Source organism: Pecten maximus, chromosome 6 (assembly GCF_902652985.1).
Source record: "Pecten maximus chromosome 6, xPecMax1.1, whole genome shotgun sequence".
NCBI lineage: Eukaryota > Metazoa > Mollusca > Bivalvia > Pectinida > Pectinidae > Pecten > Pecten maximus.
In genome coordinates this window covers 30,393,092-30,409,121 of record NC_047020.1, presented here as the reverse complement: position 1 = coordinate 30,409,121, position 16,030 = coordinate 30,393,092, and the positions used below count along the sequence as shown (strand labels likewise).

The following is a 16,030-nucleotide window of genomic DNA, read 5'->3' as shown; positions in this document are numbered from 1 at the left end:
GATCTGTACATAGAATTAAATCTCACAGAGATCTGTACATAGAATTAAATCTCACAGGGATCTGTACATAGAATTAAATCTCACAGAGATCTGTACATAGAATTAAATCTCACAGGGATCTGTACATAGAATCAAATCTCACAGTGATCTGTACATAGAACTAAATCTCACAGTGATCTGTACATAGAATTAAATCTCACAGGGACTGTACATAGAACTAAATCTCACAATGATCTGTACATAGAATTAAATCTCATGGGGATCTGTACATAGAATTAAATCTCACGGGGACTGTACATAGAACTAAATCTCACAATGATCTGTACATAGAACTAAATCTCACGGGGACTGTACATAGAATGAAATCTCACAGAGGTCTGTACATAGAATTAAATCTCACAGAGGTCTGTACATAGAATTAAATCTCACGGGGATCTGTACATAGAATTAAATCTCACAATGATCTGTACATAGAATTAAATCTCACGGGGATCTGTACATAGAACTAAATCTCACAGGGATCTGTACATAGAACTAAATCTCACAATGATCTGTACATAGAACTAAATCTCACGGGGACTGTACATAGAATGAAATCTCACAGAGGTCTGTACATAGAATTAAATCTCACAGAGGTCTGTACATAGAATTAAATCTCACTGGGGACTGTACATAGAATTAAATCTCACGGGGATCTGTACATATAACTAAATCTCACAGGGATCTGTACATATATATATATATATAGAACCAAATCTCACAGGGATCTGTACATAGAACCAAATCTCACAGGGATCTGTACATATATATATATATATAGAACCAAATCTCACAGGGATCTGTACATATATATATATATATAGAACCAAATCTCACAGGGACATAGAACTAAATCTCACCGGGATCTGTACATAGAATCAAATCTCACAATGATCTGTACATAGAATCAAATATCACAGGGATCTGTACATAGAATCAAATCTCACAGGGATCTGTACATAGAATCAAATCTCATAATGATCTGTACATATATATATAGAACCAAATCTCACAGGGATCTGTACATAGAACCAAATCTCACAGGGATCTGTACATAGAACTAAATCTCACAGTGATCTGTACATAGAATTAAATCTCACAGTGGTCTGTACATAGAATCAAATCTCACAATGATCTGTACATAGAATTAAATCTCAATGGGGACTGTACATAGAACCAAATCTCACAATGATCTGTACATAGAATCAAATCTCACAGGGATCTGTACATAGAATCAAATATCACAGGGATCTGTACATAGAACCAAATCTCACAGTGATCTGTACATAGAATTAAATCTCACAATGATCTGTACATAGAACTAAATCTCACAGTGATCTGTACATAGAACCAAATCTCACAATGATCTGTACATAGAACCAAATCTCACAATGATCTGTACATAGAACCAAATCTCACAATGATCTGTACATAGAACCAAATCTCACAATGATCTGTACATAGAATTAAATCTCACAATGATCTGTACATAGAATTAAATCTCACAGGGATCTGTACATAGAACCAAATCTCACAATGATCTGTACATAGAATTAAATCTCACTGGGGACTGTACATAGAATTAAATCTCACCGGGGACTGTACATAGAATTAAATCTCACCGGGGACTGTACATAGAATCAAATCTCACTGGGGACTGTACATAGAACCAAATCTCACAGGGATCTGTACATAGAACCAAATCTCACAATGATCTGTACATAGAATTTAATCTCACAATGATCTGTACATAGAATCAAATCTCACAATGATCTGTACATAGAATTAAATCTCACAATGATCTGTACATAGAATTAAATCTCAATCCCTGTACATAGAATCAAATCTCACAGAGGTCTGTACATAGAATCAAATCTCACAGTGATCTGTACATAGAATTAAATCTCACAGGGATCTGTACATAGAATTAAATCTCATGGGATCTGTACATAGAATCAAATCTCACAGTGATCTGTACATAGAATCAAATCTCACAGTGATCTGTACATAGAACTAAATCTCACAATGATCTGTACATAGAATTAAATCTCACAATGATCTGTACATAGAATTAAATATCACAATGATCTGTACATAGAATTAAATCTCACAGGGACATAGAACTAAATCTCACAGGGATCTGTACATAGAATCAAATCTCACAGGGATCTGTACATAGAATCAAATCTCACAGTGATCTGTACATAGAACCAAATCTCACAATGATCTGTACATAGAACCAAATCTCACAGTGATCTGTACATAGAATTAAATCTCACTGGGGACTGTACATAGAACTAAATCTCACAATGATCTGTACATAGAACCAAATCTCACAGTGATCTGTACATAGAACCAAATCTCACAATGATCTGTACATAGAATTAAATCTCACAGGGATCTGTACATAGAACCAAATCTCACAGGGATCTGTACATAGAACCAAATATCACAGGGATCTTTACATAGAACCAAATCTCACAATGATCTGTACATAGAATTAAATCTCACAGGGATCTGTACATAGAATTAAATCTCATGGGATCTGTACATAGAATCAAATCTCACAGTGATCTGTACATAGAATTAAATCTCACAGGGACATAGAACTAAATCTCACAATGATCTGTACATAGAATTAAATCTCACAGGGATCTGTACATAGAATTAAATCTCACAATGATCTGTACATAGAATTAAATCTCACAATGATCTGTACATAGAACCAAATCTCACAATGATCTGTACATAGAACCAAATCTCACAGGGATCTGTACATAGAATCAAATCTCACAATGATCTGTACATAGAATTAAATCTCACAATGATCTGTACATAGAATCAAATCTCACAATGATCTGTACATATAGAACCAAATCTCACAATGATCTGTACATATAGAACCAAATCTCACAGTGGACTGTACATAGAATTAAATCTCACAGAGGTCTGTACATAGAACTAAATCTCACAGAGGTCTGTACATAGAATTAAATCTCACAGAGATCTGTACATAGAATTAAATCTCACTGGGGACTGTACATAGAATTAAATCTCACAGTGATCTGTACATAGAATTAAATCTCACAGGGATCTGTCCATAGAATTAAATCTCACAGGGATCTGTACATAGAACCAAATCTCACAGGGATCTGTACATAGAACCAAATCTCACAGGGATCTGTACATAGAATTAAATCTCACAGAGATCTGTACATAGAATTAAATCTCACAGTGATCTGTACATAGAATTAAATCTCACAGAGATCTGTACATAGAATTAAATCTCACAGGGATCTGTACATAGAATTAAATCTCACAGAGATCTGTACATAGAATTAAATCTCACAGGGATCTGTACATAGAATCAAATCTCACAGTGATCTGTACATAGAACTAAATCTCACAGTGATCTGTACATAGAATTAAATCTCACAGGGACTGTACATAGAACTAAATCTCACAATGATCTGTACATAGAATTAAATCTCATGGGGATCTGTACATAGAATTAAATCTCACGGGGACTGTACATAGAACTAAATCTCACAATGATCTGTACATAGAACTAAATCTCACGGGGACTGTACATAGAATGAAATCTCACAGAGGTCTGTACATAGAATTAAATCTCACAGAGGTCTGTACATAGAATTAAATCTCACGGGGATCTGTACATAGAATTAAATCTCACAATGATCTGTACATAGAATTAAATCTCACGGGGATCTGTACATAGAACTAAATCTCACAGGGATCTGTACATAGAACTAAATCTCACAATGATCTGTACATAGAACTAAATCTCACGGGGACTGTACATAGAATGAAATCTCACAGAGGTCTGTACATAGAATTAAATCTCACAGAGGTCTGTACATAGAATTAAATCTCACTGGGGACTGTACATAGAATTAAATCTCACGGGGATCTGTACATATATATATATATATAGAACCAAATCTCACAGGGATCTGTACATAGAACCAAATCTCACAGGGATCTGTACATATATATATATATATAGAACCAAATCTCACAGGGATCTGTACATATATATATATATATAGAACCAAATCTCACAGGGACATAGAACTAAATCTCACAGGGATCTGTACATAGAACTAAATCTCACAGTGATCTGTACATAGAATCAAATCTCACAATGATCTGTACATAGAATCAAATATCACAGGGATCTGTACATAGAATCAAATCTCACAGGGATCTGTACATAGAATCAAATCTCACAATGATCTGTACATATATATATAGAACCAAATCTCACAGGGATCTGTACATAGAACCAAATCTCACAGGGATCTGTACATAGAACTAAATCTCACAGTGATCTGTACATAGAATTAAATCTCACAGTGGTCTGTACATAGAATTAAATCTCATGGGATCTGTACATAGAATTAAATCTCATGGGATCTGTACATAAAGTCAAATCTCACAATGATCTGTACATAGAACCAAATCTCACAGGGATCTGTACATAGAATTAAATCTCACAGGGACTGTACATAGAATCAAATCTCACAGGGACTGTACATAGAATCAAATCTCACAGGGACTGTACATAGAATCAAATCTCACAGGGACTGTACATAGAATTAAATCTCACTGGGGACTGTACATAGAATTAAATCTCACAGGGATCTGTACATAGAATTAAATCTCACAGGGACTGTACATAGAATCAAATCTCACAGGGATCTGTACATAGAACCAAATCTCACAGGGATCTGTACATAGAACTAAATCTCACAGGGATCTGTACATAGAACTAAATCTCACAGAGGTCTGTACATAGGACCAATGTCAATATGATTCTGTATAGAGAACAAATGTTGGTGAGACTTAACATTAGACTGGCACACCTTAATCTAGAGTTGGCTGTGTTGTCTTCCTCACAGGTAGGGTAGGGCGGAGAACACAGCTTGGTGTTACATAAATCAGAAGGACACTCCTCACTTTGTAGTGGGGGAGTTGTCTACGGCATTTGCCACAGTAAAGAAGGAAGTAAAGGGAAATTGATGGGAATACCTTCCTTGTTTCTATAGAGTGACATCAATTTGTTTTGTTTATTGATGGTGCGTTATATAGGTACAATAAATCTTGTACTTCTATTGTGTTGTGTTCTTGCATGTAAAAAAATCAAGTCTTTCTTGATTTAGTCTTTGATTATATGTACAAAATTAAAGTACACATTCACATACTCAGGGCATGTGTTAAATCAGCTTGATTCGAAAATTAAGTCGCAAAATAATTCCAGCTACAGAGATAAATAGTAATGGGTTAGTTCTCCTAAGTAGAAAATTTTATATGAGTCCAGGGATTAGAGTGTGACAGAGTTTACAGGCTAGCAGGAGAAGTCTTACATATTAACAGGACCCTCATGTACTGTTTGGTAGGAGCAATCACAAATATTGTCTAGATCACTGACATAAAAACAACAACTAAGGAACATAACAAAACAAAAACAGGGCTGATATACACAGCACTCAAACAACAGGGTCAAGGACATACCAAACAAACATGTGGTCAATGACACAAACAACAGGGTCAAAGTCATACCAAACAAACATGTGGTCAATGACACAAACAACAATGTCAAGGTCATACCAAACATATGGTCAATGACACAAACAACAGTGTCAAGGTCATACCAAACATATGGTCAATGACACAAACAACAGTGTCAAGGACATAACAAACATATGGTCAATGACACAAACAACAGTGTCAAGGTCATACCAAACAAACATGTGGTCAATGACACAAACAACAGGGTCAAGGTCATACCAAACATATGGTCAATGACACAAACAACAGGGTCAAGGACATAACAAACAAACATGTGGTCAATGACACAAACAACAGGGTCAAGGACATACCAAACAAACATGTGGTCAATGACACAAACAACAGGGTCAAGGTCATAACAAACAAACATGTGGTCAATGATACAAACAAAAGGGTCAAGAATATAACAAACAAACTTGTGGTCAATGATACAAACAACAGGGTCAAGAATATAACAAGCAAACTTGTGGTCAATGATACAAACAACAGGGTCAAGAATATAACAAACAAACATGTGGTCAATGATACAAACAACAGGGTCAAGGATATAACAAACAAACATGTTGTCAATGACACAAACAACAGGGTCAAGAATATAACAAACAAACATGTGGTCAATGATACAAACAACAGGGTCAAGAATATAAACAAACTTGTGGTCAATGATACAAACAACAGGGTCAAGAATATAACAAACAAACATGTGGTCAATGATACAAACAACAGGGTCAAGAATATAACAAGCAAACTTGTGGTCAATGATACAAACAACAGGGTCAAGAATATAACAAGCAAACTTGTGGTCAATGATACAAACAACAGGGTCAAGAATATAACAAGCAAACTTGTGGTCAATGATACAAACAACAGGGTCAAGGATACAACAAACAAACTTGTGGTCAATGATACAAACAACAGGGTCAAGGATACAACAAACAAACTTGTGGTCAATGATACAAACAACAGGGTCAAGGATATAACAAACAAACTTGTGGTCAATGATACAAACAAAAGGGTCAATGATATAACAAACAAACTTGTGGTCAATGATACAAACAACAGGGTCAAGAATATAACAAGCAAACTTGTGGTCAATGATACAAACAACAGGGTCAAGAATATAACAAACAAACATGTGGTCAATGATACAAACAACAGGGTCAAGGATATAACAAACAAACTTGTGGTCAATGATACAAACAACAGGGTCAAGAATATAACAAACAAACATGTGGTCAATGATACAAACAACAGGGTCAAGAATATAACAAGCAAACTTGTGGTCAATGATACAAACAACAGGGTCAAGGATACAACAAACAAACTTGTGGTCAATGATACAAACAACAGGGTCAAGGATATAACAAACAAACTTGTGGTCAATGAAACAAACAACAGGGTCAAGAATATAACAAACAAACTTGTGGTCAATGATACAAACAACAGGGTCAAGGATATAACAAACAAACTTGTGGTCAATGATACAAACAACAGGGTCAAGGATATAACAAACAAACTTGTGGTCAATGATACAAACAACAGGGTCAAGAATATAACAAACAAACATGTGGTCAATGATACAAACAACAGGGTCAAGAATATAACAAGCAAACTTGTGGTCAATGATACAAACAACAGGGTCAAGAATATAACAAGCAAACTTGTGGTCAATGATACAAACAACAGGGTCAAGGATACAACAAACAAACTTGTGGTCAATGATACAAACAACAGGGTCAAGGATATAACAAACAAACTTGTGGTCAATGATACAAACAACAGGGTCAAGAATATAACAAACAAACTTGTGGTCAATGATACAAACAACAGGGTCAAGAATATAACAAACAAACTTGTGGTCAATGATACAAACAACAGGGTCAAGAATATAACAAGCAAACTTGTGGTCAATGATACAAACAACAGGGTCAAGAATATAACAAACAAACATGTGGTCAATGATACAAACAACAGGGTCAAGAATATAACAAGCAAACTTGTGGTCAATGATACAAACAACAGGGTCAAGAATATAACAAACAAACATGTGGTCAATGATACAAACAACAGGGTCAAGAATATAACAAGCAAACTTGTGGTCAATGATACAAACAACAGGGTCAAGAATATAACAAGCAAACTTGTGGTCAATGATACAAACAACAGGGTCAAGGATACAACAAGCAAACTTGTGGTCAATGATACAAACAACAGGGTCAAGAATATAACAAGCAAACTTGTGGTCAATGATACAAACAACAGGGTCAAGGATACAACAAACAAACTTGTGGTCAATGATACAAACAACAGGGTCAAAGTCATAACAAACAAACACAGGTTCCAGGACACAAACATTTACAGCATGTACCTCAAATAAGCCCCCTCCCCCAATGTTAAAGTTTAGTACAGTACGTATCTTCAAATAAGCCAGACCCTTCCTAAGTGTCAAAGGTAACTATTGAAGTTCGGGAGAGGGCTTATTTGTGAACTTTTTTTAGCTTACTTTTATAAAATTGATGATTCAGCAAAAATGAAGAAGTGAGGCTAAGTATTGTGGGCAGGGGCTTATTTGCTGATGTGGTACTACAACAACATGACCCATTTCTACTCTGTGTAAGATAGAGTCTTTAATTACATACAGTTTTGTCCTCTATCAGGCATTACAATAAAATCCAGACAGTTCAAGAAATGATCAATCTACAAAGGTGAATAGGAAGAAATGCATTTTAATTCGCTTTGTTTAAGAATTGTCTGGTTGGCATAGAAACCTAGGAATCCTGTGAGACAGACCTTACATATACTACTACTTACCTTAATCCAGTTCGATTACTCAAATTCACATTTAAAATTCAAATTGCCAAGACCCATGTTAAGTTAAACATCAATGACAGAGAGACCCTGCTGAATACCACGTCTGGTCTAGTAGCCGTCTGAGAACAGGTTACCATTTGTAGGTAGAAAACCATCTAAAACACTAAGTGTGGATCATCAAATGACCGTTATAAGTAAGACACTGATCTATACCAGCACCGTCTGGTAAGGGTATAAATGGGGGCTCGATGTTACACAGCTATTATAGGTGGATATATAAAGGCCGTTCAGACAAGTTTATGTCCTAACCTATAAAGGATTTCATTAATCCACCACAGATCCTACTTCCTGTTATACGTTAATGAAGCGATTACATAATGAACCAACTGATGGCTGGAAGCCATTACTCCGGTCCACGTCATGTGGTCATGAAGAAAATGACCCTGTCAGTTTCTGGGAGGTGTTTGACTGGTGCAGATCAGTTTACATTACACAACATCAGCTAGGTCGTTCTTCTTCATCAAACATAATGGCTACAGATAGGAGTACAACACAGAGGTTAGGTCTAGAGAAATGGCTACAGATAGGAGTACAACACAGAGGTTAGGTCTAGAGAAATGGCTACAGATAGGAGTACAACACAGAGGTTAGGTCTAGAGAAATGGCTACAGATAGGAGTACAACACAGAGGTTAGGTCTAGAGAAATGACTACAGATAGGAGTACAACACAGAGGTTAGGTCTAGAGAAATGGCTACAGATACGAGTACAACACAGAGGTTAGGTCTAGAGAAATGGCTACAGATACGAGTACAACACAGAGGTTAGGTCTAGAGAAATGGCTACAGATAGGAGTACAACACAGAGGTTAGGTCTAGAGAAATGGCTACAGATAGGAGTACAACACGGAGGTTAGGTCTAGAGAAATAGTACAACACAGAGGTTAGGTCTAGAGAAATGGCTACAGATAGGAGTACAACACAGAGGTTAGGTCTAGAGAAATGGCTACAGATAGGAGTACAACACAGAGGTTAGGTCTAGAGAAATGGCAACAGATAGGAGTACAACACAGAGGTTAGGTCTAGAGAAATGGCTACAGATAGGAGTACAACACAGAGGTTAGGTCTAGAGAAATGGCTACAGATAGGAGTACAACACAGAGGTTAGGTCTAGAGAAATTACTACAGATAGGAGTACAACACAGAGGTTAGGTCTAGAGCAATGGCTACAGATAGGAGTACAACACAGAGGTTAGGTCTAGAGAAATGGCTACAGATAGGAGTACAACACAGAGGTTAGGTCTAGAGAAATGGCTACAGATAGGAGTACAACACAGAGGTTAGGTCTAGAGAAATGGCTACAGATAGGAGTACAGCACAGAGGTTAGGTCTAGAGAAATGGCTACAGATAGGAGTACAACACAGAGGTTAGGTCTAGAGAAATGGCTACAGATACGAGTACAACACAGAGGTTAGGTCTAGAGAAATGGTTACAACACAGAGGTTAGGTCTAGAGAAATGGCTACAGATAGGAGTACAACACAGAGGTTAGGTCTAGAGAAATGGCAACAGATAGGAGTACAACACAGAGGTTAGGTCTAGAGAAATGGCTACAGATAGGAGTACAACACAGAGGTTAGGTCTAGAGAAATGGCTACAGATAGGAGTACAGCACAGAGGTTAGGTCTAGAGAAATGACTACAGATAGGAGTACAACACAGAGGTTAGGTCTAGAGAAATGGCTACATATAGGAGTACAGCACAGAGGTTAGGTCTAGAAAAATGGCTACAGATAGGAGTACAACACAGAGGTTAGGTCTAGAGAAATGGCTACAGATAGGAGTACAACACAGAGGTTAGGTCTAGAGAAATGGCTACAGATACGAGTACAGCACAGAGGTTAGGTCTAGAGAAATGACTACAGATACAAGTACAACACAGAGGTTAGGTCTAGAGAAATGGCTACAGATAGGAGTACAACACAGAGGTTAGGTCTAGAGAAATGGCTACAGATAGGAGTACAACACAGAGGTTAGGTCTAGAGAAATGGCTACAGATAGGAGTACAACACAGAGGTTAGGTCTAGAGAAATGGCTACAGATAGGAGTACAACACAGAGGTGAGGTCTAGAGAAATGGCTACAGATAGGAGTACAACACAGAGGTTAGGTCTAGAGAAATGGCTACAGATAGGAGTACAACACAGAGGTTAGGTCTAGAGAAATGACTACAGATAGGAGTACAACACAGAGGTTAGGTCTAGAGAAATGACTACAGATAGGAGTACAACACAGAGGTTAGGTCTAGAGAAATGACTACAGATACGAGTACAACACAGAGGTTAGGTCTAGAGAAATGGCTACAGATAGGAATACTACCCAGAGGTTAGGTCTAGAGAAATGGCTAGAGATAGGAGTACAACACAGAGGTTAGGCCTAGAGAAATGGCTACAGATAGGAGTACAACACAGAGGTTAGGTCTAGAGAAATGGCTACAGATAGGAGTACAACACAGAGGTTAGGTCTAGAGAAATGGCTACAACACAGAGGTTAGGTCTAGAGAAATGGCTACAGATAGGAGTACAACACGGAGGTTAGGTCTAGAGAAATGGCTACAGATAGGAGTACAACACAGAGGTTAGGTCTAGAGAAATGACTACAGATAGGAGTACAACACAGAGGTTAGGTCTAGAGAAATGGCTACAGATAGGAGTACAACACGGAGGTTAGGTCTAGAGAAATGGCTACAGATAGGAGTACAACACAGAGGTTAGGTCTAGAGAAATGACTACAGATACGAGTACAACACAGAGGTTAGGTCTAGAGAAATGGCTACAGATAGGAGTACAGCACAGAGGTTAGGTCTAGAGAAATGACTATAGATAGGAGTACAACACAGAGGTTAGGTCTAGAGAAATGACTACAGATAGGAGTACAACACAGAGGTTAGGTCTAGAGAAATGGACTACAGATAGGAGTACAACACAGAGGTTAGGTCTAGAGAAATGGCTACAGATAGGAGTACAACATAGAGGTTAGGTCTAGAGAAATGGCTACAGATAGGAGTACAACACAGAGGTTAGGTCTAGAGAAATGGCTACAGATAGGAGTACAACACAGAGGTTAGGTCTAGAGAAATGGCTACAGATAGGAGTACAACACAGAGGTTAGGTCTAGAGAAATGGCTACAGATAGGAGTACAACACAGATGGTTAGGTCTAGAGAAATGGCTACAGATAGGAGTACAACACAGAGGTTAGGTCTAGAGAAATGACTACAGATAGGAGTACAACACAGAGGTTAGGTCTAGAGAAATGGCTACAGATAGGAGTACAACACAGAGGTTAGGTCTAGAGAAATGGCTACAGATAGGAGTACAACACAGAGGTTAGGTCTAGAGAAATGGCTACAGATAGGAGTACAACACAGAGGTTAGGTCTAGAGAAATGGCTACAGATAGGAGTACAACACAGAGGTTAGGTCTAGAGAAATGGCTACAGATAGGAGTACAACACAGAGGTTAGGTCTAGAGAAATGGCTACAGATAGGAGTACAACACAGAGGTTAGGTCTAGAGAAATGGCTACAGATAGGAGTACAACACAGAGGTTAGGTCTAAGAGAATGGCTACAGATACGAGTACAACACAGAGGTTAGGTCTAGAGAAATGGCTACAGATAGAGTACAACACAGAGGTTAGGTCTAGAGAAATGGCTACAGATAGGAGTACAACACAGAGGGTAGGTCTAGAGAAATGGCTACAGATAGGAGTACAACACAGAGTTAGGTCTAAGAGAAATGGCTACAGATAGAGTACAACACAGAGGTTAGGTCTAGAGAAATGGCTACAGATAGAGCACAACACAGAGGTTAGGTCTAGAGAAATGGCTACAGAAGGAGTACAACACAGAGGTTAGGTCTAGAGAAATGGCTACAGATAGGAGTACAACACAGAGGTTAGGTCTAGAGAAATGGCTACAGATAGGAGTACAACACAGAGGTTAGGTCTAGAGAAATGGCTACAGATAGGAGTACAACACAGAGGTTAGGTCTAGAGAAATGGCTACAGATAGGAGTACAACACAAAGGTTAGGTCTAGAGAAATGGCTACAGATAGGAGTACAACACAGAGGTGAGGTCTAGAGAAATGGCTACAGATAGGAGTACAACACAGAGGTTAGGTCTAGAGAAATGGCTACAGATAGGAGTACAACACAGAGGTTAGGTCTAGAGAAATGACTACAGATAGGAGTACAACACAGAGGTTAGGTCTAGAGAAATGACTACAGATAGGAGTACAACACAGAGGTTAGGTCTAGAGAAATGACTACAGATACGAGTACAACACAGAGGTTAGGTCTAGAGAAATGGCTACAGATAGGAATACTACCCAGAGGTTAGGTCTAGAGAAATGGCTAGAGATAGGAGTACAACACAGAGGTTAGGCCTAGAGAAATGGCTACAGATAGGAGTACAACACAGAGGTTAGGTCTAGAGAAATGGCTACAGATAGGAGTACAACACAGAGGTTAGGTCTAGAGAAATGGCTACAGATAGGAGTACTACACAGAGGTTTCAACTGTGACCAGAGGTTATGTCAAGGTCAAACATTGGACCAATACCTTTTCAAATTCTAGTTGATGTGAGATAGCCTTCATGAGTAAGTGAAAACTTAATGTTAATTTTGAGAGTATAATATGTCATGTTAATTAGATATCGCTAGTGATACTGTCATCACACTCGATTCGTGAGTGTTAATGAAGTACATACATTTCTTTTTTAGCTTCAAGTTACCAATATATCAGTTGCCATAGTACTTTTGTAAATGCTGGTTGTACAAGCCATGAGACTTGCAGGTGTAGAAAGCATTTGTTGGAATAAAAACTATACAGTAGGTATTGATATAAGTTAATGATGCTAAATAAAACACAATCTTTGATCTTAACTCCATGGATGAGAACTGATAGTAGATATTCCTGGTCTGGAAAATCTTAATGTTACTTCTTTAGTGATAGTTCTGAGGGAGATACAGGAATTTTACGACCCTCCTCGACATTTGGTGGTATATGTTAGTATTAGACTGTCCAGAAACACAGACAAGTGAATGTCTGGTTGAAGATTACTTCGATGTCAGTGTCAGCCATGGCTGCTCAGACTCGGCTGGATTTCTTGTAATAAAGATATCCCAAGATACAGGTAATACAAACTCACTGTTAGGTCTATAAAATATCCTGGACAAGGTCAGTACGAAAAATAACGACCCTACAAGGAAAGTGTTTGATAATCATTTAATCGTCAGTCACTGATCTCATTCTTCATTTTGCCTGACAGGCGCCATGTCAAATCACGTTCTCCTGAGTACGTTTAGATTTCAGACAGTCTTTTTCAAGTACAATACCAATGATAATTCAGACAGACAGACTGTCAGTGACTGATCAACTAAATAAAAAAAGACTTACGATAAAATAAATTATGTTATTTCTTGAAATCCTTTTTGAAACAGTTTCAAAGTTTGATTTTATTTCACAGATTTTACATTTAATTTTAGAGCCATTCATCAGAAACGTTAATTAATTTTTCTATTGTAATGCTATATATTCATCAACCTTCCAGAAATGACGTGATGTCACAATATTAAAGGTTCACATACGATCTAGCACAGGGCCGCGGTGGCCGAGTGGTTAAGGTGTACCGACACTTTAACACTAGCCCTCCACCACTGGGTTGCGAGTTCGAAACCTACGTGGGGCAGTTGCCAGGTACTGACCATAGGCCGGTGGTTTTTCTCCGGGTACTCCGGCTTTCCTCCACCTCCAAAACCTGGCACGTCCTTAAATGACCCTGGCTGTTAATAGGACGTTAAACAAAAACAAACCAAACGATCTAGCACCAAATTTGATAGTGCCCAGATGAGTGGGCACTATTGCCTCGTAGTACCCATATTTGTAGCCAATAGGAAGTCGGTATTCTGTCATGTGATGCACTTGTACATTGAATATGATTTACTCTCTACACCGTACATATTGTCGTTAAATTTCATGGAGCTAATATGTTGCGATTGTTTGAGTCGCTTGTTCGAGTCGGAACTGGTTGACAGTTAATAAGTTTCATGCAATTACACCTTGTAACATTATGTAGTAAACATTTTCATGCATTTATTTAAATATAAATATTCGCCGGGTATTTTTTTCCACTCTAAATCTAATAACCAGGAATACAGCGAAATTAAATCCCCAGCGAATATCACCAACTAAATTCAGTATTCAATGCCTCATAATTTATCAATAAGAAAGATTTGGATGGTAAAATTAAGTTAATAGACAAAAAACCTATATAACTGGAAAGAATTGTTGTATGATATACAACTGAATGATCGGAAATGGTCCCTAGAGTAGATGAGGAACTGTGTTAAATGAAATGATTTAATAGTTTGGGAGCGATAATAATACTTATTGAGGAATTATATACGAGGTCAATATGTATGGTTAAAATGCCAGAAGTGGAATTGATATAAACGATCAATACTGTAGGAAATATACATAGATTGTTATACTCATGATGTAGGCAATTCTCATCTGATTTGGACTCAAATTTCTGGTATTTTTAAACATGATGAATTCATTATATAACGTCTGTGTCAAGTATTCCATGTCACATCTGTATCAGGGGGGAAAGGCAACTTGATACAGTGTAGTGTACTGGAGAGTATTTCTGGTTGGTATTTCTGAGTTCAGTTTGGATATGGTCTGACCTACGGGATATAAGTCTGTTGAATGTACTTTGTTGTATGGCGGTATGGCATTGAATGTCAAATAAGTTGATGTCTTCAGTCGTTTGATAGGGAATTATATTTCAAGTTGATACAATTTCTATTCCAGAGTTATTCTTACAACTAGGGTTTTTAGATTGGACATAGTAGCCAAAGTTAGAAACAAAATAGATGTAAATATGAGATTAATGTATTTAGTGGATATATGATAATGAAAGCTTTAGTCATTCCGAAGGAAAATTTAAAATCAACAAATTCTCGAACCTGGCCGCAATGCTCCTTTTACGAGTTCCTTCATAAGTAATGTAACACAGTATGATAAAAAATATGATTCTAAGATATCTAGGAATAATTTAAAGAGACAAAAAGTTATCTGACATCTAGGGAAACTGGCCAATATTAATTTATGTGAGATCATTTGTCTGTTGAGTGGATTGAAAGTTTCATCTGAATTGAGGAAGATAATTTTGTTGGCCAAAGTGCTACAAATGTACAACTTAACTGAGGTGTCAGGTATATACAATAGTAAGTCGTCATGGTTACTATTTTAGGTACTGTCAGATATATACAATAGTAAGTCGTCATGGTTACTGTTTTAGGTACTGTCAGGTATATACAATAGTAAGTCGTCATGGTTACTATTTTAGATACTGTCGGGTATATACAATAGTAAGTCGTCATGGTTACTGTTTTAGGTACTGTCGGGTATATACAATAATAAGTCGTCATGGTTACTATTTTGGATACTGTCGGGTATATACAATAGTAAGTTGTCATGGTTACTATTTTAGGTACTGTCGGGTATATACAATAGTAAGTCGTCA

At 37.4% G+C, this 16,030-nt stretch overlaps 1 protein-coding gene across 4 annotated transcripts in view; it reads left to right on the top strand.

Moving 5' to 3' along the window:
* LOC117329509 (protein Fe65 homolog) overlaps positions 1-16,030 on the top strand; it is a 178,566-nt gene that overhangs the window by 127,753 nt on the left and 34,783 nt on the right. The gene's annotated exons all lie outside the window — the stretch shown is intronic.